The sequence below is a fragment of the Poecilia reticulata genome, linkage group LG2 (genome assembly GCF_000633615.1).
Source record: "Poecilia reticulata strain Guanapo linkage group LG2, Guppy_female_1.0+MT, whole genome shotgun sequence".
NCBI lineage: Eukaryota > Metazoa > Chordata > Actinopteri > Cyprinodontiformes > Poeciliidae > Poecilia > Poecilia reticulata.
The window spans coordinates 6,800,598-6,826,887 of NC_024332.1; the positions used below are offsets into that span (position 1 = coordinate 6,800,598).

At 38.2% G+C, this 26,290-nt stretch overlaps 1 long non-coding RNA gene across 1 annotated transcript in view; it reads left to right on the forward strand.

Annotated features, from left to right (window-relative positions):
- LOC108167253 (uncharacterized) overlaps positions 1 to 26,290 on the forward strand; it is a 50,607-nt gene that overhangs the window by 18,280 nt on the left and 6,037 nt on the right. The window contains exons 2-3 of the long non-coding RNA XR_001777605.1: positions 20,632 to 20,773; positions 22,102 to 22,195. This is a non-coding gene — a long non-coding RNA (uncharacterized LOC108167253). The remainder of the gene's footprint in view (positions 1 to 20,631; positions 20,774 to 22,101; positions 22,196 to 26,290) is intronic.

Consider the following 26,290-nt stretch of genomic DNA (forward strand, 5'->3'; position numbering starts at 1 on the left):
AGAGAATTTCCGGTAATCTTCATAGAACTGGTGCAGTACATAAGTCATGAGCAAATGTTAGCAATTGGGTAAAATTTAAAACCTTAACAGATTTCACGCCTCCAGAAAGCAATCGTTTCTCTATTCCCAGAGCCCAAACACTCTGGACRAAGCAAGGTGCAGTACAAGGGGCTAGTTTTATTTCAGTTACTCTTGCTCTTGCTAAGTGATCGTAAAATGGCTGGMAACTGTATTAAATCTGTGTTTTGATGCCACCTGATGCCTCTTGATGTCACTTATGGAGAGGGAAACGTTGGTCAGGCTTCCTCAAGCGATCTTCACTCATCTTGCCATTGGTTATTGGATGTATGAATGGAAATTACTTTAATCTGGCKTCGCATTAAGCCTTAGTAATTGCCTTAAACATCTTTATGAAAGTATTGGTTGGAGACTGCCTTTGGTGGCACATAAATCATCAAATTACATTCTATATGGATGTGAATCCCTGTTCTTATTGGACGCCTGTTTGTGACCTGAATGAAGCCTATGAATTGATTGTTGCTAAGAAAATTAGTAATATAAAGGATTTAAACCATTTTCCAATTACAGTTATATTCTGTGTTGATATCACAAATTAATGGTGGATAATTGCTTCCGAGCGTCTTGTAGAAAGCTGATGGAGTTTGCTGACCATGAGCATGAAATCATATTAATCTAAAGCCTTTAAAGATGCTATTCCCTTTTCAGACTGGAATGTTTATACAGAACATAATTCAATTGATTTTCAAAAATTAGAAAAGTTGTTGCAAATGTTCTTTTATTTTTACATAAAGGCTCAAGCAAATCTTTTTATGCAAGCTGCCAAGAAATAACACTCATTTTGTATCCATTAACAACTTTCTAGCACAATTCTAACTGGGTATTTAACTACTTCTGTCAAAAAGGGTAGAGCTTATTTAAATTGGTTGGACTAAGATTTTGGACATAGACCATACATTTTTCATCAGGGTTAATGTCAGGGTAATTTCATAAACTTAATGTTAGCTTCTTTTAATTATTCTAGAACCAGTTTTGAATAAAAGATGTTGAAATGTGGTGACGTGGTCCAAATTGTTAAACTATTCCTCAAATCATTAGATTTTAAAACAAGCATTTTGGGTGCTCCAAAATGAAATGAGCTCCACCATTTCTGATAAGAGCAGTTAAATATTCAGGAAGAATTTTACAAAGAGCTTGTTGATGGCTGGAGAAAAACTATGGCTTCTTTACAACTCAACTCAATGTCACTATGCGAAGAAAATTTTATTTTCCAGTTTGGAGTTGGCCATTTCAGTTCCAACATGACTTCTTCAGTACATAAGAMAAGGCTCATTAGGATATGACCGAACAAGTTTGGTGCAAAGGAACTCGACTTCCCTGTCCAACATCAGTGTCCAACCTCATAAATGCTCTCCTAGAATTGTCAAAAATTCCTATGAACTCACTCATAAATCATGTGGAAAGCATTCTTATATTATTCTTGTAATATATTGATAATGCCATAATAATGCAASTTTGGCCTCTCAAAGACCAACAAACTAACTTGGTACAGAACACACCACACTGGCACTGGAAGACATTTTCAATATCAAAAATAAAACACAATAACCTAAAAACAATAAATAAGAAAATAAAAACCACACATAACCGAAACCATAAATAAAATGAATTATGAAGATTGCCCTTTAAAAATATATCAATCAGAATGGAAATTAAGCTCATTTTAGTCCATCATTTTTTTTAACTGAATAACTACTCATTGAAACAGGCTGCCCAATACATTTGGGCAATAAAGTAACATTTTTGAGCCTGTATGTATAATTCTGAGCCTGTTTTTCCATTTTCTTCCCAAGTTTGTTGCACTGTACATCATTCAAACTTGGGAAAACATCACAAAACAACTTCACCTATAAGTTCAACAGCTAAATCCTGTAGCTAATATGTTGCTTTATGAATGATACATAACATACTTCTTCATGAGATCCTGGCCTTAATCTCCTTGTAATCTCCAAGTGGCACCCTGGGTCCGCATGGCCAGCCCACGGATGATGTGGACTTAAGGTAAAGAGGCCGATTGCTTATGTTGCTGATTGTACACCTGTGGATAAGGCTTCAGGTGCTGCAGACAGAGAGTGCTAAGCCCCCYTCCTCCAGAGACCCATGACGATAACACGCTGATCTCCTTCCTCCTCCTGCTGCCTTTCACAACACAGTCATAAGCATTCCTCATCATGCACTCACATGCTGCAGTTGTGAAAAACGGTGAATCACTTCATAGTCTAAGGTTTGAGTGTTCTTCAAATTGATCTATAGAGGAAATCAAATGGGTCAGAAAAGCTTGAAAAAGTCACAATTCTTATAATAAACTACCTTTAATTCTCCTATTTTTTTAAATGATCATGCATAGATAGTAGACATACTGGAGCACTTTGTTAGACTGTCATAATTCGAAGCAGCGCTCAAGTGTAAGGCCCTGAAAATTAATAAGCAGACTCAAGTCTTGCTTAATAACAAAGCACGTCTCCTGCTCCCTTCCCTCTATTCGCTGCCCTTATTTGCATACAATCTGAATGCCTGGAGCGCCAACAATGGCGGGGTCAGTGCCGCCGGATGGGGTCAGCTCTGAGGACGGCTTGGCAACACGCTCTGTATGTGTCTTTGCATACTGTAGGAAATCTATTGTGGTGGGAAGCTAAGTGGCGTTGAATGCCAGTGGTGGACCTTCTTGAAAATACAAAGCGTGGCCTCGCCAATGGTGTTCTGTTCCATTTTGCCTTCTGAAGTGGCAATCCAAGTGTTTAACCCCGTAGAACATTATCTCTCCTCCTCCGACGAACAAGGTGGCCAGCACTCATCACCTAAAAAAAAAAAAGTGAAAAAAAAATCTGTTCTGACGGACTGGTCTGGTCTGGCCTGCGATAATCCAAATCCACTTTTAGAGCGCTGATAAGACAACCTATTAAATGTAATTATAAAAAGGGTGGTACAAATTGTTAGTGCTATGGCTATCTTCAGAATGCCTTAATGTCTGGAAATAGCCCTGGCGATTTAAATCATTTTAGCATTTCCTTGCAATTAGCGTTTGCATAATAATACTGAAGCTAATTTCGGCAGCACGTTTGACATTATAAATGTAATTGGCTCCCATTCACATCCCCACTGTGACACATCTATCAAGCCTCGTGGGCGACATTTATGTGTGTTTATGTGGCTGTGTGTACGCTCACTGTAGCATGAGAGCGCCTCATAACCAGTCTGTTGTTTTTTTTTTTTTTTAGATCATTTTTATTTTCCAATAAAAATCTTATCAGTGCRCATTTGATATAAAGACTCGCAGTTGATTGCGTTCCCTCTTTTAATCAAGCATTCTCAATAAAAATAATTTACAATGCTTTCTAATTGCACTTCTTAGGTGACCTATGTAACAACTGGTTCCCAATGAAGGCCCATTAATTGGCCTGTCATAGTTCAGTTGGAGGCTGTTGTGGCACCGTCCTTTGCATAGGCGTGCTGGCATGACCAACATCACCGAATGCTCATTTATAAATATATATAAAAGCTCCAATAACAGTTAAAATGCTATTAAAGCGGATGAGGCATGGCTATGGTGCTGCTCCCTTTAATTTGAGCCTCTGACTGGAGGGCCGTGCGGACTGCTCTCTGGGGAAAACTATTCCCCAACTGGCTACAACATATGTTGTGACTGCACACACACATATACACTCACCAGTATGCACATACAATCCACACACACCTGCTAATTTCTGTTCAAGTGTGATGCTTTCTTTTAAGCAAAAGTGACTTCTAAAGGTTTTTCACGTTTTCATCTTAGAACTACTAACTTCAGTAGTCCATTAGACGAGTTGGTGATTCTCTTACTTTAGGAAATGAAAGATTTTCATCTGGTTTGGTGAGAAACAAACTTGAGATGTTTGGATATTTAGAAAACAAAAATAGAATTCCCACGGTGAAGCAAAGTGGTGGCAGATATATGGTTGGGCATTATGGACTTAGTTTTATCGTGCCACTTTTTTTAACACAGAATAAGAACTTATTACTACTTTTTTTAGGTAACTTTAGCAATCAAGCACAAATTCTGTTCTTGAAAAAAATTGTAATGCGCTTTTGGACACTAGTCACATAATGGAGTGATTTGCATCACTAAGCTGCTCACAGTAACTGCATTTAGTCATATTTTGGAATTTATTGATTTTATTGATACTCTAAATGAAAAAAACAGTGGAAAAACAGTAAAACGAACAATACGGACAGTTTTGGGGGAATTAAAAAAATAATTGGAATTTATTGTGACAACAGTAAATCTAAATTCTTATAATAATAAAAAAACGTATCAGACAATAAGCCATTCCTACTCCTATATCAAATGAAAAGGAAAATTAACTTGAAACTTTGAATTATGAAGAATACATTTGAATGTGTCTTAAAAAGATTTCATATAGTGGACCAGAAAAAAGTAGTGCGTGATTATGCAAAAAAAGATGAAATGAAGTCTTGTTGGWCTTAAAGCTTCTGTGAACTCCAGTTTCCAAGTCTTGCTACAGAGTCTCTATTCGATTCAGGTCTGGACTTTAAAAAAGTCATTCTAATAAATAAATATGCTCCCCCCTCTCACTCCCATCTTATTTGTAGCTCCATCCATCTTCCCATCTGATCAGCACAGCTTCCCAGTTCCWGGAGATATACACCATCATTCAACTTCACTATTAAAAACTGCTTCGTGTTGGTCTATCTCCTGGCAGCTCAACAAAATACATTGCAGGGAATGTAACATGGGAACATTTGAACTAGTTAAGAGGGTTGGAATACATTTGCGAGGCACTACATGCTCATAAACCAGAGAGTAAACTTTTGCTGATGATTTTATTGCTCATAAGGCATTACTTGCATGGGCGTTCATAACCACACACACACACACGCACGTATGTAAACACAGCATTTGCATGGCAGAAACACTCAGCTGCAGATTAATACATCTATTATTAAAGGACACTCTGGCAGAGCTGAATAAACCAAGAATGTATTCATATATAGTTGTTTTTGATGTTTTTTTCTCGATAGCCACGATAGTTCAGGGACAGCACAAATTGCTGGCTCCTCGTGAGTAAATAAATAATTTTTCTGCACAAGAGCACATCTTTCACCGATTTATATCCTCCAGAGGTGTATTATTCTACAGAAATGAATAGTGAAATAATGCAGGAAAATTTGAATAAAAGGCAAGGTAAGCTTTTGATACAAGGTAGAGCCCTCTGAAAAGCAGTGGCTCTTGATTATTTGGTAATTTCAGGCCACTTTGTTGACAGAGGCTAGCCTTGCAAGGGTTAACAAAGCTGCGTTGTTGCCATATGAAAGTTGTTATTTTTAAGGGCAATCTGTGACCAAGTTTTCAAATGAAATGAATGAAAGAATGGAAGGTTATTTTTCTTGGATGGATGCCAGTTTTTAAGTAGCACTCCTTGCTCAGCAAAGCTCAATTCTAAAGGACTGTCTTTTATTTGGGATTTGAATGGAGCTCAAATGAGTGGACGTCAATCGATTTTCACCAAAGGACGTGAATAACTTGCTTCTCACAGAGTGTCGAGGAAAGGAAATTGTGAAAAAAAAACATGCTTCAGTGTAGAAACAATTAATACTGATAAACATTCAAATCCATCCCTTGTTGTGCTGTCTTTACTCTCAGAAAAACAGAACCAATTAATTATTTCTAATGTGCATATGCTTGGACTCATTTCAGGATCATGTTTCAATAACGTAGATTTAATGGACTGGTGTTTAGAAAAAGGCTATTCTATACATAAGTAATGCCATTATCTACTAAAATAACCTTGAGTAGMTCTTGATTACATTTAGTTCCTTTAGGTTGGACATAYAATTTCACACATCTTTGCATGCAAATGGACATCGGCAGAGTTTCCATACTGTTCTATATTTCCTAGACATTGACGATTATAAGTGGTTAGTCTACAACAGAGTCTGGCTTCCCACTACTGAGTCTCAGTCCTTGGTTCTCAATTGGTGCAAGGAAGATATTTTTCTTCTTGGCAAAGGGTCAGATTTTGTCTTAAGTGAATGTCTTGGGCTCTTATTCTTGAGTGATGATATTCTTGAGCAAGAAATGGACAGGTTGGGCCATTGTTCGTAGATCCTTCAGCAGTTGGTTGTGGTGGGGAAAAAAAAAGAATTATGCCAAAAAGTACTACTTCTAATTTTCTGGTCTGTGTTTGTTCCGACCCTCACCAGTCATTGTGAGATATGGATCTTGCCTGAAAGAGCCACATCTCTGCCCAGTTTTTTTTGGGCCAAAGTTGAACAGCTGATGTGTGTTGGTAGGACGTTCGCCCGCTGCATCGGACCAGAAAGGAGCAGGGTGTGTTCAGTGTTTTGGTCCAACAGTACGTAATTCCTCAGGCAATTGCTGCTTAAAACTATTCATCCTGCTCTCTGGTAAAGAAACAGGGTAATAGAAGTTGAGTAGTTGGGGCTGTTTTCCGCATAAATACCCATGAATGTTTGACCAATCACACTTTCGTATTGCTAGAACAGAAGGAGGAAAAGCTTGCCAAAGGGGTTGTGGCAGGAGGTTGAGAACAAAATTACGCAATTTTCTACATGCAACTGGGAAAGGGAACAGATTTTGGCATGTCAGTCTTACCATATGTATTGGTAGATGGCTTGAAAAGTTCCTAAAAGAACAGCCGATTCTCTAAGGTTTTCCAGACCGATCCCAGAGAACAGAGACCCTAGAGCAGACTTTATATCTTTCTAGAGAACCTGAGACCGTTTTGGGATCCCCCAGAATGAGCTGCCCCTGGCGACATCCCCATGAGCCAATCAGGAAAAGCAGAAATAATATAATGCWTGTGAGAATTGTCTTCATAGCCTTTGTTTTCAAATAACGCCATGAATAGACTTGGTGCCCCACTTAGTATTATTTTAGCTTGCCATTAAGTTAGTTTGCAGGTGATAAAACTATTATCTTRTGATATTAGTATAACATTACCAAATTTGATCATTTATCATTGGTCGGTAACCAGAGAAAAAACGCTAGTGAAATTCTGTCTGTTTTTCATAGTGTAAGGTCCCACTTTCATGGATATTTGATCTTACTGTGGGTTTAATTGCGTGTATAATTAAACAATATATTTTATAAAACACTGAAAAGACAACTAGCAGTGTTTCTTTGACTTTCACTCTCAGATGGGAWTTATGACTCTGTGACCACTTTTCCACAGCGCCAACTGTGGAAAGGTTTTCAAGTAGTGAAAGAACTTATCATATTCTTTAACATGGTAACTTGTTAGCTGCTGTGCCCTATTTTGATTTTTGCAACACAATGTATACATATATCCTCTTATACATTGTGGCAAAAATTGTCATTTTATKTACATGTGAGGACGTGGGAAAAGAACACGTAAAGCACTTCTGGTCAGAGGAAATGTCTGACATAAAAGCAAAATGCTGTGAAGAGCAAAACAATCACATTATTTCCATYGTTCATTGATTTTTACATTGCTTCACGCTTTACGMTTTGTCAGTACGTTTCAGACATAAAACGCGCTGCTCCCTTATTTTCCATTTGCCACCCTTTTACAGACATCTATTTAGAAATCCTAAACTTCTTTTCAAAAGCAATTATTTCATGTAGTATGGCTTTTAATATGATTCTGTCAATAGCTTGGTGAGAATGTGTCGGAGTCATAGTCCAGTCACCAGAGCAACGTATATTTCTAAAACCTGCTGATATGTACAATCTCAGTGTTTGTTTCACAAGCATCTATAGGAGTAATCCTATAGTTTGTGATCCAAAACAACATGCTGTGGGGCACCTCTAAAGCCCAACTGGTACAGGTCACCCTCCCTCAACAGAAAGCAGAGGTCTTTTGAGGCAGCRTAGCCATGCTGTCCAAGGTGAACTAGTTTCAGAGAGGAAATCAAACGACACAGGGATCTCTCTTCGCTGCTTGGGCAAGAACGGGATTTAGACCTACTGAATGAAAGCCAAACGTCATTTATTTCTTGTWGTGGGAAAATAAGTCAAATAATTTGTCATCAGTACAAAAGATTATCTTAAGACATTCCAATATGTTATATCAACTCTAAAAAACTCACATCAAGCACACAGATGGTTGCCATGTTTGTTGGATATTGTGAAAGCCCTAACAGCAATGGACACGTTGTGACAGGCTCAACGGAAATAGAAACCTGTGGTTTTTAGGGTAAAAATCACAAACACTATAGAAAATAGAAAGTTTTGAGTGGCAGCTTCTTGTAGTGTGACAAGATTTTGTGATATTAAAAGGCCTCAGTATTCCTCTTCAAAGTGAAGCATGTCTTGTAAAGCGCTGTCCGGTTGCTATCAGCACGAGACCTTATCCATCCAGTGTTTGCTGCTTATCTGAGATTGGGTTGTTTGGGCAGCCATTCCAGGAGGGAGACGGAAAATCCCTCTAYCCGGGGCATCCCAGAGTGTTTCCTGAACAGAACGGATATATATTGTCTTGAGGTGTTGTGTCAGTTGGACACAGGCAACTTCAAAATAACTCACCTGGGAAGCATGCTGATCAGATGCTAGATCTTCTTCAGGTAACTTCTTCTAAGCTCTAAGGCAGATATTTTATGCAAAGCCCTGATTAAATTGTACATGTCCTATATAATTAGGTTTAAAGAATATGTTTACTTGGTAGAAAATAAATTTTGACAATGTTAAAGAAAATGTTGCAAAATTGAAGATTAATATCTGCTAATATAAGGTTGTTGTTTTTTTTTTTTTAAAGGTTTTTCAGTTTGACTTGTTTGAATCTGCTAAAATTTACCTAAAATATAAGTAAGATAGCTGAGTATCTGTTGGCTTCCACAACTAGGATTTATTTACATTTTCAGAAAGAATTTTGAAAATGTGATATGGCTTCTTTCTACCACGGGGAAGAAAACTATTACTGATATCTTCACAGAACCTCGCTTAAAAAGGAGCTTTTAATGGATGAAGCATTTATATAATTAAAATTCTTAGTTTTACCCTGAATAGYGTTGAAAGAGGTTTCTCTACTATAAAAGATTATACAKCACAACAGGAACAGGCAGTATCGGTGTACATCAACTTCTGCCTGACACCATCCCCTCTGATTAAAATTYGCTCCATGACAAGCTCTCAACTGCCACTCACCCAGTCATCTGTCAGTGTGATTCACTTTTTTACAATATTATTTAAAAGCACACTTGAATTCCAATGAGAATCCCATTGACAACTTATTGCTGGAGCGRCCGATGAGCATTGATTGAAAAGCGGGTCCAGTTTGGAGTGGAGCCCTCTCGATCTCACCTGAACTGGAGCCACATCACACAGGAGGTCTGGGGGTAAAAAGGACAGCCATCAGCTGGATGAGTGCACCAAAACCTCTTATGGGACACCGATGTTCTGTCCATCGAGGGATATGCACACACCCAGTTCAGCGACAATGCTTGTTTGCTCTTCTTTGATGTGTATATGCACATTACACATTCTTTTATCGGTGTATGTGTTTGCCTCAGCTTGTTTATCCTCTCACCAGAAAAGGGTGTGTTCTCATACTTATGGCCCCTTCAAGTCCAAGGCTGGCACGCAATAACGAAGACAGCACTTTCAATAACCTTGACAGACAGATTAAAAAGAGGATTCAATAGCTACTTTTCCCCATGAGCACTCCATCATGAGGCCGCTATCCTTCAACGCTGCTCCTCTCTGCCTTTATCGTCAGCCCCTGTCAATCACTCGKTGTCCTGGCAGAATGGCCTCTGCTGGCTCCAGAGGAACTCTTCGGAGTTTTTCCTTGTCCTTTCGGTTGTGGGTTAGAGATGTGCGGCAACRGCAAGAGGAGTCTTATCGTTGAGCTGAAGTGTTGGTGGTGTGTTTTCCTCACCAGGATATCGCCCACCCCCACTTGCCCGAGGAGGAATGGAGGGGGTCAGACGACATTCCCTTGAAAGGGTCCCACTTGCGCGATCACCCTCTTGACAGTCAAGTCCCCTCTCGTGTAGCGGCTTTCCTCTGTCTGAGCAGTCTGTCCTTCCCTCATGTGGGTGGCCATGTCAATCCCYATTACTCCCTGGCGCTTATGTGATTCCTAACCAACCTCAACCTACCTGGCTTCCCTTTCGGCTGCTGAGCTCTCGAGTTTGCAGGTTTTGATATCCCCTCCCCCTCTCTGAGTTTTTTACAGTGTCTTTTTCTCGCGGCCTTTGAAAGTTCACAGCCTGGCTTGGAGGCAGAAAGGAAAATAAAAGTGCTCAAGGCGGGCTCAGATCATAGGTAAATACTTCAGAAAAAAAATAGAATAAAATAACTGATGAGTATTCAGGAGACATGTTGCCTGAAGACGGGGCAAAGAGTTGAAAGATTCCTTCTCAATGCCACATATCATCTCTCAGGTTCCAGAACTTATTTGTTATTTTCTGCCATGACTATTTGTATCAGCGCAGCGGTATTGTATAGAGCATTCAGGGTTATTTGAGGTGGGAGACTTAACCCTAACAGAAATATTAGGAGGAAGGACAGTTGTCCAGAGGTTATTCTGAGTTTAGTGTACACAGGCAACCCAAACAATAGAGTAAGTGATATATTGGCTAATTAATGGTTCCAACTGCTCCGTAATTGCTGTGCCCTCTGACCTGCTGTTACCCCATAGGAGCCTGTCTCCGCCCCAAGGGCATTGGAGACACCTGTGATGGCCCAAGCACACTCCCACATGCACGCGCACAGCGAGYTACCCCTGTGATCCCTGAATGTCAGGCTAAGGGCATCCAGAGGCCAGCAGTCCTCTCAGCCTACCATACCAGGAGTTGATAAAGAGCACGAAAACACACAGTGGGCAGTTTAGCCACTATAATCTTGGGGATTACAGGTCAAAATGGTTCCAGACACAAGAAAAAAATAGCGCCGACATCCTTTGCTGCAGAAAATGAATATCACGTGAGCTACCATGTACATTAGCTCTGACTTTGGATGGTCATGATTGATAAAGACCAGAACATAATAAAGGTATGTAGTTGTTGATCCACTAATGAGTTTATGCTGTATTAACTGATTGTTAAATTAAAATCAATTTGCAATGCATTGCAAAAGTATTCACTTTTTTACATTGTAATGTGAAAACAGCAAACTTCAACACATTGTACTAGCGTTCCTCTGGTCTATGAACATCTCATAGCGCAGTGTTCAATCAGTCTTGTGAAAATGGAAATGGTGTGGCACAACTTCAAATCCATCAAATCTGACAAGCTGGGAAAGGATGAGTAGGAGGTCTCTTTTATAACCTTATTTTCAGTTAAGTTGAAGTGTCCTCACCSCCACAAGGCCATGTTCTTGGATAAAMAGTTGCTTGCTCTCGAGAGATTGTGATGACAAATAGGAGAAATTGTCTGACGTGTAGATACAGGGTTCGCTTTCTGCTGTCATGGTCTCCCTTCTTGTTTGCCTCTCATTAGCTGCACTCAACAGTCAGTCATCTCACCGACTGATCTGGCAACAATCAACATGCTGAAATGGGGAGTGATAATGGTAGTTTAGGAACAGAAATAAAGGATAAGGATTGACATTCTCTGGCACTTCTGGTTTCATAGGGAGTCAGTAGTTGTCTTGGGGGTCATGAAAGTTGGGATTAGAAGATCATGTATCGCACTTAGGGTTAGAGTTTGAAGGGATAATTATTGTTAATTTGGGCTAGGGTGTACTCCTCAATTTAGTCTCAATTTGAAGCTCAGCATGTCATTTTCTCCTTTGGATGTTGTGCCACATGGTTAACTGGTTGACTGACACAATGAGAGCAAGGCAATTTGAATATTTAAAGAAAGATATTGCTTAGTTTTCACAGATCAAAATTCTAATTTCCTTAAGGACCAGAATAAACTACAAACATTATTCTTTTGGTTGTTGCCATCTCCAGTGTCATTCTATGTCTGTGCGGCTACATCAATTTCTGTGCCAATAGGCACCTTATCTAATGATGTGCTAGYATTATCTTCCATAAAAGACAAAAAGTTGGCATGCCTAGTAAAGAAAGGATTTATCAAAGAGAATTTGTAATTCATGCAGAATAATTTAGTCTAAAATTGACCAGTTTATAAATCATGTTTTTCATACATTCATCTGGCATTAGAATTTCTTTCTTTAGTAACAAATTGTTCAACCCTCCAACATGCCATTAAGATTATGGGTATCGTACAGAATAAACAAATAATAAACTTTCTCTAAAATAACTTTAAATAGACTAGGTTGATGAGAAACCAAAGTGGTAATGCTTTCCTTACTTGTAATAAAACATTTTCCATTGCAAACCATGATAAACATAATATTTGCAAGTGAAGGCCCATAATTATCAAGTGTAATCATATCTATAAAGCCATTAGCAATGCAACTGAAACTCATTTTGTATGTTGATGAGATGTGTTTAAAGTAAGAAATAAGGCACTTGGTGGCGGCGTTATAGACGTCTATGTCTATTTTCAACTTCATTAGATATCCGCTGACTGATTCCATTCTGCTGTTTATTAGAGCACTCATGGGATTCAACGCATTAAACCATCCCCTCAAAACTTAATCTTTCGTTTAATTAAAGTTGTCCAGTATGAAAACAGAATCAGCCTGCTAAGAATTAACTTCAACCCTCCATTGTCCCTCCATCAGAGCCACAGACACGTGCGCGCCAGCTAATGAAGACGTGTTAAGATACAGATTCGGGCCCATTTGCATGCAATTACAGCACACCGCATAAACGCCAGAACTGTCAGCATCCATGCGTCCGCATATCCTGCATCTGCAGTCCTCTGGAGAATTAGGAACGACCCAGCTCCCCCCTCCACCCCTCCATGTCTCTCCCACCTCCCTTCCCTCAGTTTCGCTAAAGTCATTGCTCTGCCTCTGCAGTTTTGTGGCAAATGGCTGAAGTCCATTCAAACGTGTGAAATTGTAATCATAGCTGTCTCTGGATGGGTGTAATTAATGTGCTCTATCACAGAGATTTTGATGGCCAGTGTGGAGTACGCAGGGAGCCAAGCCAGCGAAGTACGTCGGCTAAATGATGTGCTATTATATGGAGTGTTTGGTCATTTGTAATTGCATGCGGTGCGGAATGCACGATGAGCAAAGAGGAATGTCCTCCTGGAGCTATCATCATTGTGTTCATTAATTGCATTGTTGATGGCTAGCTGGCAGCCCAGCAGGTTGGATGCAATGAGTGTTTACGTGACAAGGAAAAGCTCACAAATCAGATTTAGCCAGGAACTCGTGTTTTTGAGCAACTTTCAAATTTAGCCTGGACTTTTTCACTCCTTGGACTCTCCCTGGATGCCGGTGATGCCCACAGATTGATAGTTTGTACAACACAGTCATTAGCCAGCAATATATTAGAGGATGTTGCACTTAAGTGATGGTGTCTGTAAACAAGAGGCCAAGTTGGAGATAAGAAACAGCAGCAAGACGACTGATAGCCCTGCAGGAATTCAGCAGGGGTGTCCCATCAGTGCGTGTGTTGTTTCTGTCTCCACTCAGATAAATTAGGATATGGAATGCAGGGTTGTGCATCCCGAGATAATGAATAGATCTCCTCGTTGGGACGGATTCATCACCCGTGGAGCTAAACATGACAAACAAACATTAGTGTCAGGAGCGCTTGGAAAGGAATGGGGAGAAAGGGAGGAAATGATGGAGGATAATCTTCACATGCACCCTGCGTGTGGATATTTTTCATATGAATTAGATTGAGATGCTTTGATAGATTTGTGCCTCCTTCCTGAGAAAAAGGAATCTGTCGCTGGAAGCTAAACAATGCCCTCATGAATTAGATAAACTTACAGAACCTTTTACAAAGCAGTTTTAACATAAGAAGTTCATTTTGTGTGTTGCATTGTTATTCTCTGTGTAGAGTTAGCATTGCTACTTTAAAACCGTATATGTTCACGGCAAAATTGAAAAACATTTATCAAATTTTTTTCTACAGATTCTAGGGATTTTGGAGTTATTTACTCTAAAATCGATTTAATTGGTAAAGACTAGTCAGATAGTCAAATCAAAGCTAGTTGGATACAATTTTACAAGGTTGAAATTGAGCATGACATATTACAGTCTGTACTCCCCGGTAACCTCATTGCTGCTTTCTGGAATTCAAGTGAAAAGTAGTAAGTCACTTGAAAAGTGTTTACAGTTTTTAGATGACATGATAATCATAGAAAATAATAAGACATGCCTTTTTAATGGTACACAAGGAACCGAGCAGGTTTGGGTCAACTGTGACACTTGCTGGCTGCCGAGACCTCATGTCTGTGAGTTCACTATTAAACTAGCATGTGCCATTTTTAACTGCTTAGTTTAGTTTCATGGTTTATGCCCAAACTGTTAGCACTACACTGTGAAACACACAAAAGACACAGTTTTCTCTTCAAATTAGCTACAGTAATTAAAACTCTAGTTCTTAACCACCTACTTTTTCCATCATGTAATTCTCAAAGGAAAGGAATGAACTTCCAACGAACGTTCAGTTCCAGCCTAAGCACAGATCGAGTGTGAAAGAATTAATCGAAATGATGAAAAAGCCCTCTTATCCCAAAGTGAGATTAAAGCTCCTCAAATTGGTTTTTGAGTGTTTTTTCCTGCCACTTCTGTGGTCTATTAATTCTTCGTCACTTGAATGTTGCAGCCAAATGATGAGCCACTTTGTATTTAGATGCAGAAATAGTGGGTTTCTAGTCGCAGTTTGTGGTTCATTTGGAGTTTTCTCTGCTTGACAAGCCAATTCTCCAGAAGAAAATGACAAGTTATACATATCAACTGATTSAGACCAAAGTAAATACTATAGGTGTGGAAACAGCCCTAAAATAAATGGACTGGACTGTAAACAGTTTTTGCATGTGTAAGATTCATAACTTATGCTAAATATTTAGACATAAATAGGACATTTATTTAGTTAAATTCTKATCAATTTTTTCATTTTATGAAGCAATTCTAACTACTCTATGAAACTTCTATAGAAAAAATAAATTATAAAATTAATTATACCTTAGTTTTTATTTCCAACCTAATGGGCACACCAACCTGAAAACACCAGCCCCTCTGTGAATAGTAATTAGTTCAGTAATTAGTATGCTAGTTTTATTTTACATTTTTTGACCAAAAAGTAGAGAACCCAGACTTGGAACTGAAATGAAGCTAAAGAATGAACAATCAAAAAACCATATCACTATGGCTACACTATCAGATTGACAGGGAGACAGAGTTGGCAGCACAAGGATGCTGATGGTCCATGTTGATTCAATGTGGAAAAAAGATCATACAGTCTTTACATCCCCTCCCATAGCTGTTGGAACTGGTGCTTCAGATCAAGGGAATTGACTGGCAAGTGAGGGACTTTAACATAATGCAAACAAATCTGGAGATACACACATCATTGGTGTTGTTTACGCACTAAATGATTCTCTCTAGATGATGATGTAGTGTGCCACAAGAATACCTTAAGTTATTTCCAAGCTGTACCTCAAGGTATGCCCTGTGTACATTTGGTTCCCCATTTTATGATGCCAGGAGTACCAACAGTATGTCCCTAAACAACGACAGGTTTGATCATCTCCTTATCTTCACAAAAGATGGTAATCTGTAGTAATGCAGGTGTGATACCATGCCATTATCTCTCTATAAGCTTGATTCCATTAGMAGCTCAGTCAAATCATGGAGAAGCAGAAAACTAGCTGAAAACAGTTGTTGAGTTAAGGTCCAGGTTGACATGCTTTGCTGGAAAGAGTCCTTTGCCTTTGTGTGGATGGAAGGTGTAGATGAACTCCATACATGGCAGTATGAGGATCCTCCATTGGTACAGTCTGTCTGGATCAGAACGCCCACATTGCAGCAACTGCCTGATGATGCATTTAGTCCACACACTGCTTTTATGTCCAATCGCACCTAGTTTAGACAATGCAGGTTCTTGTAAAACAAATCATTTACATASCAGTCTCTAGCAAGCATGTCTGCTGAATTAAGTCCAAATTGGACTATTCCCTAAGGGGACTTTCCCCAAAATTGCGATCTGTAACTCATATTAATATTTTAGGGAAATGCTTGTGGTGCAGTGTTGTGGCTAGATCCAACTGTCTCCTTACCAGTTTCATCTGGGGCATTAACAAGTGACTGAAATGGCAAAGTCAATTAGGACACCTGATCTCGGTTCTGCTAATAAAGACGGGCTGTAGAAGGTATTTAGACTTCAGTGGGATTAAGGAGATCTTTGTCATGTAAATCTCTGGACTGCCCCCAGCCTCCGAGATAAAATGAAGATGAATCCTAAGCAGAGRAAGAAGAATAAAACAGGGAAGGGAACGGAGGACAGAGAGCTCTCAGCTAATGACAGGGCTACTCTGCATCAGTGCACTGACTAATGAGCACTCGAACAAGGGTGAGCCTAAAGACCAGTGCGTGAGAGCGGGTTGTGTGGCCGAACGTATGTAAACTCCCCTACAAGGGGAAATGAAGGAAGCGAGAGTGAAAACAAGAGAGGGGGAGGCTGGAGGGAGTGCATCCACAGAGCGTGACAGTGAGGAAAGCTCTTAATAATTCACATGATATTGATTTGGGCACTTCCTACCTTACTCCCACGCCCAAGCAGAGCTAACCCACCTGTAGGGTTTCTGCTTCCTCCGGCATGTAATAAAGATGCAGAAAACGAGCCGGCAATCAGCTTGATGACCTGCAAACTGCGCCGTATGATTTACCATCCAGACAAACGTGATGGGGAAACGATCGAATAACTGCAGCATCCTAATCTATCATTAAGGTGATGATAATTATGTGGACCTTCTTAGTCATCATTTACTAGTTCATGGCCATTATTACTAAATTTCTTCACACTAAATTCTGAATTATGGATCTCCTCCACAAAAATAAACTTTTTTTTTYYTTTTTTTTTCAAACTAAACTAGCAACAGTGTTAAATTTGAACTTGGAAGTCAGTTTGTTAAATATTCATAACTATGCTTAAATTGAAATGCAGTCTTAAATGAATTTCTTAGAATTGTCTTTCACCTTTCCACAGCTTAAAGAGGGACAGGAAAGGTCTTATTCCCCTCATGTATTAATAGCTCTTTAATCATATGTGAAGATGTATTAGGTTGATTTTTAAAATCTGTTTCTTAGACACAACACATATAATCAGGCCTGAAGAGGCGTATCCTGAACTTTATCTCCACCTTGTGGCCCTTCAATGTGAAGCTTCCTCCAGGATCCAGAGGCCTTTACGTCACTTTGAAAAACCGTTGCACACAAATGTTGCCACTTTCTCAGAAATCCATCCAAAAAATATTAAGCAGCATAAATGGATGAAAAATTAAAATGCACATAAAAGTACCGTTTTAAAAAAAAAATTTTAAAATTAGCTCCATCATGATTGGATAAAGGACATCTCRCATTGCTTCGGTGAGAACTTCAGATCCAGTAAAAGCTTTAATAAATATAAACATAAATATACAATGTCTTGCAAAATGATTCATAAACCTTAGGCTTCTTTCACATCTTCTCAGATTAAAGCCACAACGTTCAGTGTATTTTATCAGGGTTTTTAATGTGATAAGCCAACATAAAGTAGTGTTTTACTATGAAGTGGATGGAAAAGGATTTCCTAAAGTTTTTCTTTTACATGTAAAAAACTAAAGAATTGTGGCATGCCTTTTTATCCAGCCCTCATTCACACCGATACTCTAAAATCTACATTGCAGTTTCACAAGTGATCTAATTTGTAAAAAGGGTCCAGCTGTGTGTGATTCAGTTTTTGAATGTCAGTCACTTTTTTGTTCTTTTTCGAGATTTCAAGATGTATAAAAATGAATTCCACCATTTTCCTAATTTTTGGAAACCGTATATCTTTATTATTTCATTTCAATTATTGGTATCATGATTAAAAGAGGTAAATATAAATGCTTGCCAAATTTATTAAGATTTTTGCGAGAATAAAAAGTCATAAGGCCATGTGGGGTGAATACAAATGCACACTACATTTTTCATGTCTCTGTTGAATTTWAAAAAATGAAAATCAAGTGTCTTTACCTCTCCAGGTATTTTTTGAAAACTACAAATTTGCCGTAATTTCCATCATTTATTTAAAAMAACAGCCTCTTTTGCAAATTTTTATTTGCAAAAAAAATGTACAAACCACACATTTTCTTCCCCTTCAGCTGTTTATGCTCGTCTTTTGTACATAAAGTTGAAAAATTCAAGCAGTATGAAAAATTTTGCAAGACAAGGGAACCCGTTGTACGTATTGAGCGARTGAAGGTGGATTTGAGTTACAGTTAAGACTGATGGGGGAATATTTTCATTCACTTTGACAACAAAATCTTTAGCTAATAAACTTTAGTCCTTGACGCTGCTGGCGCTGYTGTAATAACAGCGTGATTTAGTAGGAGAAACTTATCAAAGCCAATAATGATGGTTGCTCTTAGGGAAATAAAACCCAGAGCTTGAAGCATTATCCCTGTTTTAATAAAAAACTTTTGTCTTGCGCAATTTAAACTGCTGTTTTAAATTAAGGTCAGATTTTATTACACTTTACAGTATGAACACTGATTTGCAGTGATTGATGGTGATTAAATKTGCTTAAAGAAGTATCAATGATGGTTTATTAAAATAATCATTTAAAATCTGCATCAGACTGTCCTATATTCAGTCAGGGATTACCAAGGCTGTCACAGTTTGGTCAATTACATCAGGTAAAGAATGACCATTTTAAATGTTATTACTGAAATAATCATACCAAATTTTTGATGAAAACTGTATTACTTTTTCTTTTGCCCTGATCTGATATAYTTTCCGATACAAATTTAATAAATGGATGCCAGTAAAGTATTATTAAACATTAACAGWGACGTGTCAGTATTGAACCTTTTGAAACTAATCAAAGTGGCATTTAAGGCATTTCCATGACAACCACATCTAAAATTTTCTGTTCATTATCACCAGGGTGAAAAACCTCTGCTAGCTAGTTAGCAAGTTAGACTTAGCATTAGCATTGCAGCTAAATTCTCCACAGATTACAATCCTTCAAAGACCTCATCAATCATACATATGTTTTACATTTTTACATGTTACTAAGTTAATGTATTTATTCTCAAATTATAACACAGCTCATAGAAGCCTGATGGATGCCGCACACGATGAACAGCTAACTGCTTTAGATAAAATATAAACCAAATGTTTAGTTTGCCATGTTATTAAAAATAAAATGTACAAGCTAGTGTGTCTGATTAAATAATTTTAAAAGTTAATATTCTGCACCTCTTCAAAATGCATTTTTACATAACATATCCCCAAAATTTCTGACTTTATGTGACGTTCTGGGGACAAAATCTGATTTCTGGTGACTGTAGCATTCAGTGTGCTACTTTCTACAGTAAACAAGCAGACTTTGATCGCGATCATTTTAAATATTGTGATAATAAATACATATTTATTCATTTAAATATGCAGTATTTAAATTACTAAGGTCAGATTTTATTACACTTTACAGTATGCGCGTATGTGTGTGAGAAAAGAAAATAAGTGTTCAGTTTGCTCTTATTGCTGCTATGCAGAATGCTTCAACCCGGAACCTTTCAGTTTTATTTTTGCTTAAGGACTGCCACCTGCTGGCCATGTGTAGCACAAGCACATTTAAAAGAAGACCTCACGACATTTCATCGTTTTGTTTCGTTTTTTTCTGTAAAACTTTCCATTATAATCTTGTGTGGTGTGCTTTTCATTTTATGATAAGAACATTTTTAATGCTGAAATTAAAATGCACATAAGTGGATGCTATTATAAAGTGCCTTCTAAATAATAAATTGATTTTATCTGGATTAATAAATGTAGTTCTTGAAAAAATCTAAAAGTAGGGCATGCATTTGTATTTAATCCCATCTTTACTCTGAGACGCCAAATAAAATTTGATGCAACCATTTACCTTTAGCAATCAGGTGATTCGTAAATTAAATGCTTTAGTTTCAGTATAATGACAGCCATTTTTGAAACCATATATCTTTTTTTCTGCAGTTCTTAAATGTTATATAAATCTAAAAAAAATTATTTGATTTGAAAACACTGTATTTTTATTTCTTTTTCTAGTTTGTGCTTGTTTTGAATTCCTGCTTTCCTAAACGCAGAGTGATTAATGTGATTTAAAACGAGCCAAATGTCAAAATGTTGCTATTATTAGACATTTTTTTCATTAATTTCACCGCCTGACTTTCTTTATTTAGTCCCTGATCATTTAATCTCACTTGTTTGAAACGGTCAGCCTTGTTCTATTTTTGCTTTTATCAACATATTTAATCACTTTTTAAGCCCCTCGCTGATGATTGAATGAATCATGTCAGGCTGTGATTAGAGCTGCAGGAGGTGCCGATGTGACAGTCAGATGTTAACTCTGCATTCGCTTCAAGTGGGCTGCTGTAATTTGATGAATATTTCTGTGGTACTGATGGACAGGCCGAGAGGAAACGTAGCCATTCTCTCCTTATTGAGTTTCCKCAATAATGCAGACAACATGAATATTTTAGATATGTCTGGAAAGTTTGCGACAATTCATTTTGCCACTAATACGTTTACAGACGCACGTCTGGGGAGACAGAGAAGTTGGTGGTGAGCAGATTCGATTGGCTTCACCTCCGGCACAGATCCTGACCTGTTGGTCTGAAAATCAACTCCTGTCAGCTGAAACAGATCTTCTGCATGTGAGGATCTGATCACCAGGTGAGCCAACGGTCTCCTTGATAGGCGGCCACAGTGATTGTKTTAATCCTAACATATTTACCTGCTGACTATGACGAAGACCTGGGCTGGTGTCAGATTCCCACTGTAAGGTAACCTTGTGAAAAACACAATTTTGGTTTCATTTACACTARTAAAGCTATTGGATATTTAGCTTCATTTGTACTGGAAACTGTAATTTTACAATACCTTAACAGAGTGATAGGTGGCACTCTTTCCCCACTAAGACTGTCATCCTTTCTACAATCACAACTTACAAATAGCCAAGTTTTATTATTTTTCTCAGCTCATACAGGCAGCCAACACCAACACCAACATTTCATTAAAAAGACTRTAAATKGTAGGAGAGGCATGAAGGACATATTTTGTGGTTTTCAGACTATTTGTAAAGACAGGTAAAAATCAGTAGCTTAAAAAAAAAGTTAATTCAATGACATTTCTGTAAATATTTTCCAGACTTTCAGTTTGAGTAGATTTTAATCACTATATTCACGTATAAAAGCTCAAAGACGCTTTAGCAAACATGATGCAGTTCAACCCACTTTTCAAATGCATTGAAGTAAATCAGATCTTACTATCTTACTAGTTAATGTTATGTTTTCTCCTGTGCTAAAAAGAAACTAAAATTAAAAGCTGTCTTGTGATTAAGGCATAAAGCCCCACTGAAATCCTGACCGAGTGACATGTAAACGTAATGTTAGCAGAGTTTCTAAACAAGCTAAGGTTTATGTTCCYGAAATATGAACATTTTTAAATCTACTCTAACACGGTGGCATCTTAACTTTTTCCCYGACAGTTGCAGCGATGAWGTACTGCTCAAAGATAAACAGTTCACAGAGTTACAAAGATTAGCGTGCTAATCTTTAATGTTACTGCTCAGCTGGTCATGAACCTCAGTTGTTGCTCCAAGCTATAAACTTTCTTCACCATAAAGCTTATATCTGTTCAATTTTTCAAATTTTATGTATTAATTCATAATGCAATTAGTTATTTACTATCTCACAAATAAAACATAACAAAGTACCAAGCTTTTGTCGAATATGGTTTAAAAAAAACCCAAAAAAACAAATGTAGCCGTCAGCCTGTTTAAGGAGACGTCAATGACCTGCACAGGCAGTGAGACCTGTAAAGCTCCTAACTGTGACAAATGGGGCTTTCAGCGCTCAGCCACTTTGTAGCGAAGGAGAGAAGGAAGTGTGCGGCGTTGGTTAACAGGCTCTTGGGAATTGAGCCTGAAGAGCTGGAGATAGAGTGAACTAACAGGGCACAGGGCTGCTATCTGTGGCTAAACAGAGCCTTCGTCCCTGCAGAATGCTGCGTTAAGAGGTCTGAAGGAGGCTCAGACCGCTGCTCATCCTCTAAAGAGCTTAGATCCTCCATCTGAACAGGGCGTCCGACAAGAAGGTAGATGCACACACTCTGACACGCACACGTGATGATTCAGGCTTAGTAACAGAGAAGAGAAAGTGTAGATGGGGATACAGTGAAGCAAATCAGAGAGTTTGCTCCTATAGTTTCATTCTTATCCTGCTCTTTCCTGACTTGTTGTATATTTAATGGTGGAGTGATACCCCGGTACAGTGGCAGCAGGCCTGGCTGATTCCAGATACAGTTCTAGGTGCTGTAAAGGTATATCGTGAAATCAAGCTGAGGYGTGACCGTACACCGGCAATAAAGCAACACCTGTGACCGGGTACTCCCTTTCAGACAATGAGAAAGTTCTGGGTCCCCTTACATTGTTCCACAGGTGGAAAGAAAAGGATCTGATTGCAGTTCATGTCTTGAATCTTGGTTAGGTTAGTGCAAACATGTGCTCAGACCTTTTCATGGCTCTGTAGCCACTGAAARAACCTTGTCTGTGTTCTTATCGAAGAGATCTTCAATCAGAGAAACTGTCAAGGAGTCTCCAATGGCAATATATCAATCAATCCACAAATCTGGCATGTATGGAGGAGTCAAAAGAAAAAAACATGACAGAGACATGCATGGTGAAACATAGCAGAGCACCATACTAGCTCATCAGGGTTGTTTTGAATATGAATGGGGATAAATCCTGCAGAAGAATCTGTTATAAGAGGCTTGAGACTAAAGACAGCAACCCCAAACATGCAATCCTCACAATTATACCCAACTCAGTAACCCTTTATTTGAAGGGGGGTGAATAAACTGTCATGACACTTTCATAAACATGACATGAACATGAATAAGCCTTCATGAATATTTATGACTGTTGTCATAAAGTGTCATTCGGTAAATTATGACACTTTTAATACAAAGTTGACATTATTCAAAATGTCTTTGTTATGACAACTTGACATTAACCAAGAAATCATTACTGTTTAAACTTTACCTTTAAAAACATACCTAATTTTTAAAGTGCAATCAGTAATACTTTTATAACAAATTTATATCATGAAGGCTTATTCATGTTCATGACAGGTCATGTTTATGACAGTGTCATGTCAGTCTTATTCACCCCCTTCAAATAAAGTGTTACCCACTACTCTATCTTTACTGATCACATAAAATCCCAGTTAAATACATAAAATTTTGTCATGTTAACATAAGACATTTCCAAGGAACTGTGAACTATAATAAAAGTTTTATTTTAGTAAGTCTAGTTTGGGGAACTGCGGTTCAGTCTGTATAATGGTCATTTGTGTCCAAAAGTTTTAGAATGAATTCCAGTTTCCACATTGGTGATGTTCTTAAGCCAAATTCMCTTTAAAATTGAGTGTGTATCCTAGAACATCTAAAGACTGCATGCATTGTTTTTAAAAGGTGAATATTTCCATTAAATGTAAGTGACTTAAAACATATCATGAAAAAAGTCTCATGTGATCTAATTACAATGTACAATGCTTGCTTTCTAAAGCCTAGAASCCCTATCATTATGTTTAATAAGTGCGTTTAACTAATATCACCAATAGAGGGCAATACACTCTTGGAAGTTTTCTTTTCTTCTCCATGATCTCTTTGACACTCTAGGTGACATGAGCAAAACTGGTACCTGTTCTGTGAGGGAATCGTCAGCTTGGAGGCTCTGCTGCCACTTCAGATGTCATTGTCCAGATTTCTGGACGACTGCTTTAGTTCCCCTTGATCTCGACTGGTTCGGCTGAAGCACAGCCTCATGTTACACTGAAACCTCATAAGGCTCACTGGTTGAGTCCAGACAACCCTGATTAGCCCAATTACAGCAGTATAACTGTTAGTGGTACCAGGTTAGTGGGGTTTTTTGTGGTCTCGTGCAAAAATACTCTAATAAATACCTGMATTTTTCATTTTTTGAATAAAATTAGAGAKAATTCTCATAAACCACACAAAAACCTAGCAAGTGTTTGTTTGATTTACAAAGGTAAGTATTGTTTAAGGTTCAGCAGGTTATTTTTTACTTTTWCTTTTTGATGCAGATATGCTACATAAAAAAACCTCCTAAACCTGGAATTGAATTCAAGCTTTTGAAGGGTTACATTTTCCTAGAGAACGAGGGTTGCCATCTGCAATCTGATTACACATTTAAAATCTTAAGAAATGTAGAAGCAGGGTGTTGAGAGGAGTTGAAGAATTCGACTAATACCWAATGCCAGCATTACAAATATTCCTGTTTTCGTTTTTYTAAAGTTACAATCTATATTTAGCATKTCCTACTATCAATTAACAGGCGGGAGTTTTATCATCCTGGAAAAGGATTCTCATTTGACCATCTGTCATCTGAGCCAGAGCATCAATAAGCTAAATGGAGCTTTTTACAGTCATTTCTCAACATCATTAGCTATACGTCAATGGAGGAGATTGATCAGTGGGCAACTTTGCGTTGTATAACATATTTCAAATGGATTTGCCTGTCAAGATGTTCGGTAGGGTCGATGACTGTGTTTGTGTGTGTAGTAATGTTTATTGGCAGATCTGCTGGATATTTATCAGAGCAGTGGAAATGTTGGAAATCCATCAGAGGAGGAGAACCGTTGGCAATTAACCGCTCATGAAAACAGCTCACTGGTTTTACCACATGGAAATTGGTGCAGTGAGTTTTGCTAAATGTAAAACTGCAGCACTATTAAGTCTGAGTCRAAATTATCTGCTCATTACTTTCCTCTAGAAGCTGTGCTCCACAGGAAGAAAATTCATGGACAAATTATTACCATCAAACAGTCATGAGACTTACTTTCCTGGCCCTCTAGGAGGTAAAACGTAAAACCAGYAGCAAAAACAAAAGCATGGTCAGAGGCATTTAATTACTGGACACAGGTATTAGTAGTAGTTTAATAATTTTAGACCAAAATATGATTGGTATTGTCTTAATGTACCCATGATTTTCTAGAAGTTATAGAAACATTGACTTGATAAGAATGGTATGAAAAGAGACACTAAAAAATAGATTTATCACATACTCTGTAATAAACAGATTATGTGATGCACAGTTTCTCCTCAGTAAGTATATTTATAATATTTCTGTTGACATAAATTTCAYACCAGATGTGAATAACACATAATTCGGAAATTTGACGCAATCTGAAGAAATGAAATGGCACAGGCARTAAGTATTGAAAACACTTATAGAAATGTAGCAACTGTTTTCGGAAAACKGAWTTTTTTTATATGTGTGAATTTYATGTCAGTAGAAATAAAAATATATTTACTAAGATAATTGTTGATGCATTTCAAATCAGTAGTAACATTGAGTTTGAAGTTTTCTATTGGAGTTGTTTGAAATGAGAAGAAAACAAAGAAAATCTCAAATAAATGAACCTTGCTTTTGTTGGCCTATCGTTTCAATGTTTTTCTGAACAAATTCAAAGCGTTGCATGTCATCTCTGAGTTTAATATTATATTACACAGGTTGCATCCTCATGTGTCAATGTTAAGTGGCATTCTAATACTTCAATTTACATTTTCAATGTTGTCCCTCTTAAACATCCAAATGTCGTCAGTAACAGTCCATGTGAGCATGACTGACAAAACTGAGTCTGACACATTGTACATGACTTAGAGAACCTGGCAACAAAAAAAAAAAATCTGTCAGAAAACATGATCCAATCTTATTTGAAGAATCCTGTGTTTGTTGTCGTTGGGTGTTTGCGGCGCAGARTTTGACGTGCTGCTAAACAACGATCCAGGAATGATCTATTCGAGCGATAGGGATAGGACAAGTTGCCACGGCAACGCTGGCTCTTGATCCCTCCGACCGGCTGGAGCTGGCAGAGAAAAAGAGCAAGCAGGAGACAGACTGAAGGAGATGGAAGGGGGAGGTGAAATGGCTTGCATGGCTGGAGTACTGCCAGGGGTTCTGACAGCAGCGCAGTAATGAACAGGAGGGATTGAGCCATTACACAGGAAATCCTTAGAGGAATAACAATTTTGAAGTCGGGTGACGGGAACCTGTCAGGAACTGACAAGACTGACAGCACACACACAGAGGTACACACACATATTTACAAAACGCTGACAATTTTATAGGAGAAAGTGAGAAAGAACATACAAAACAATCCTATGAAC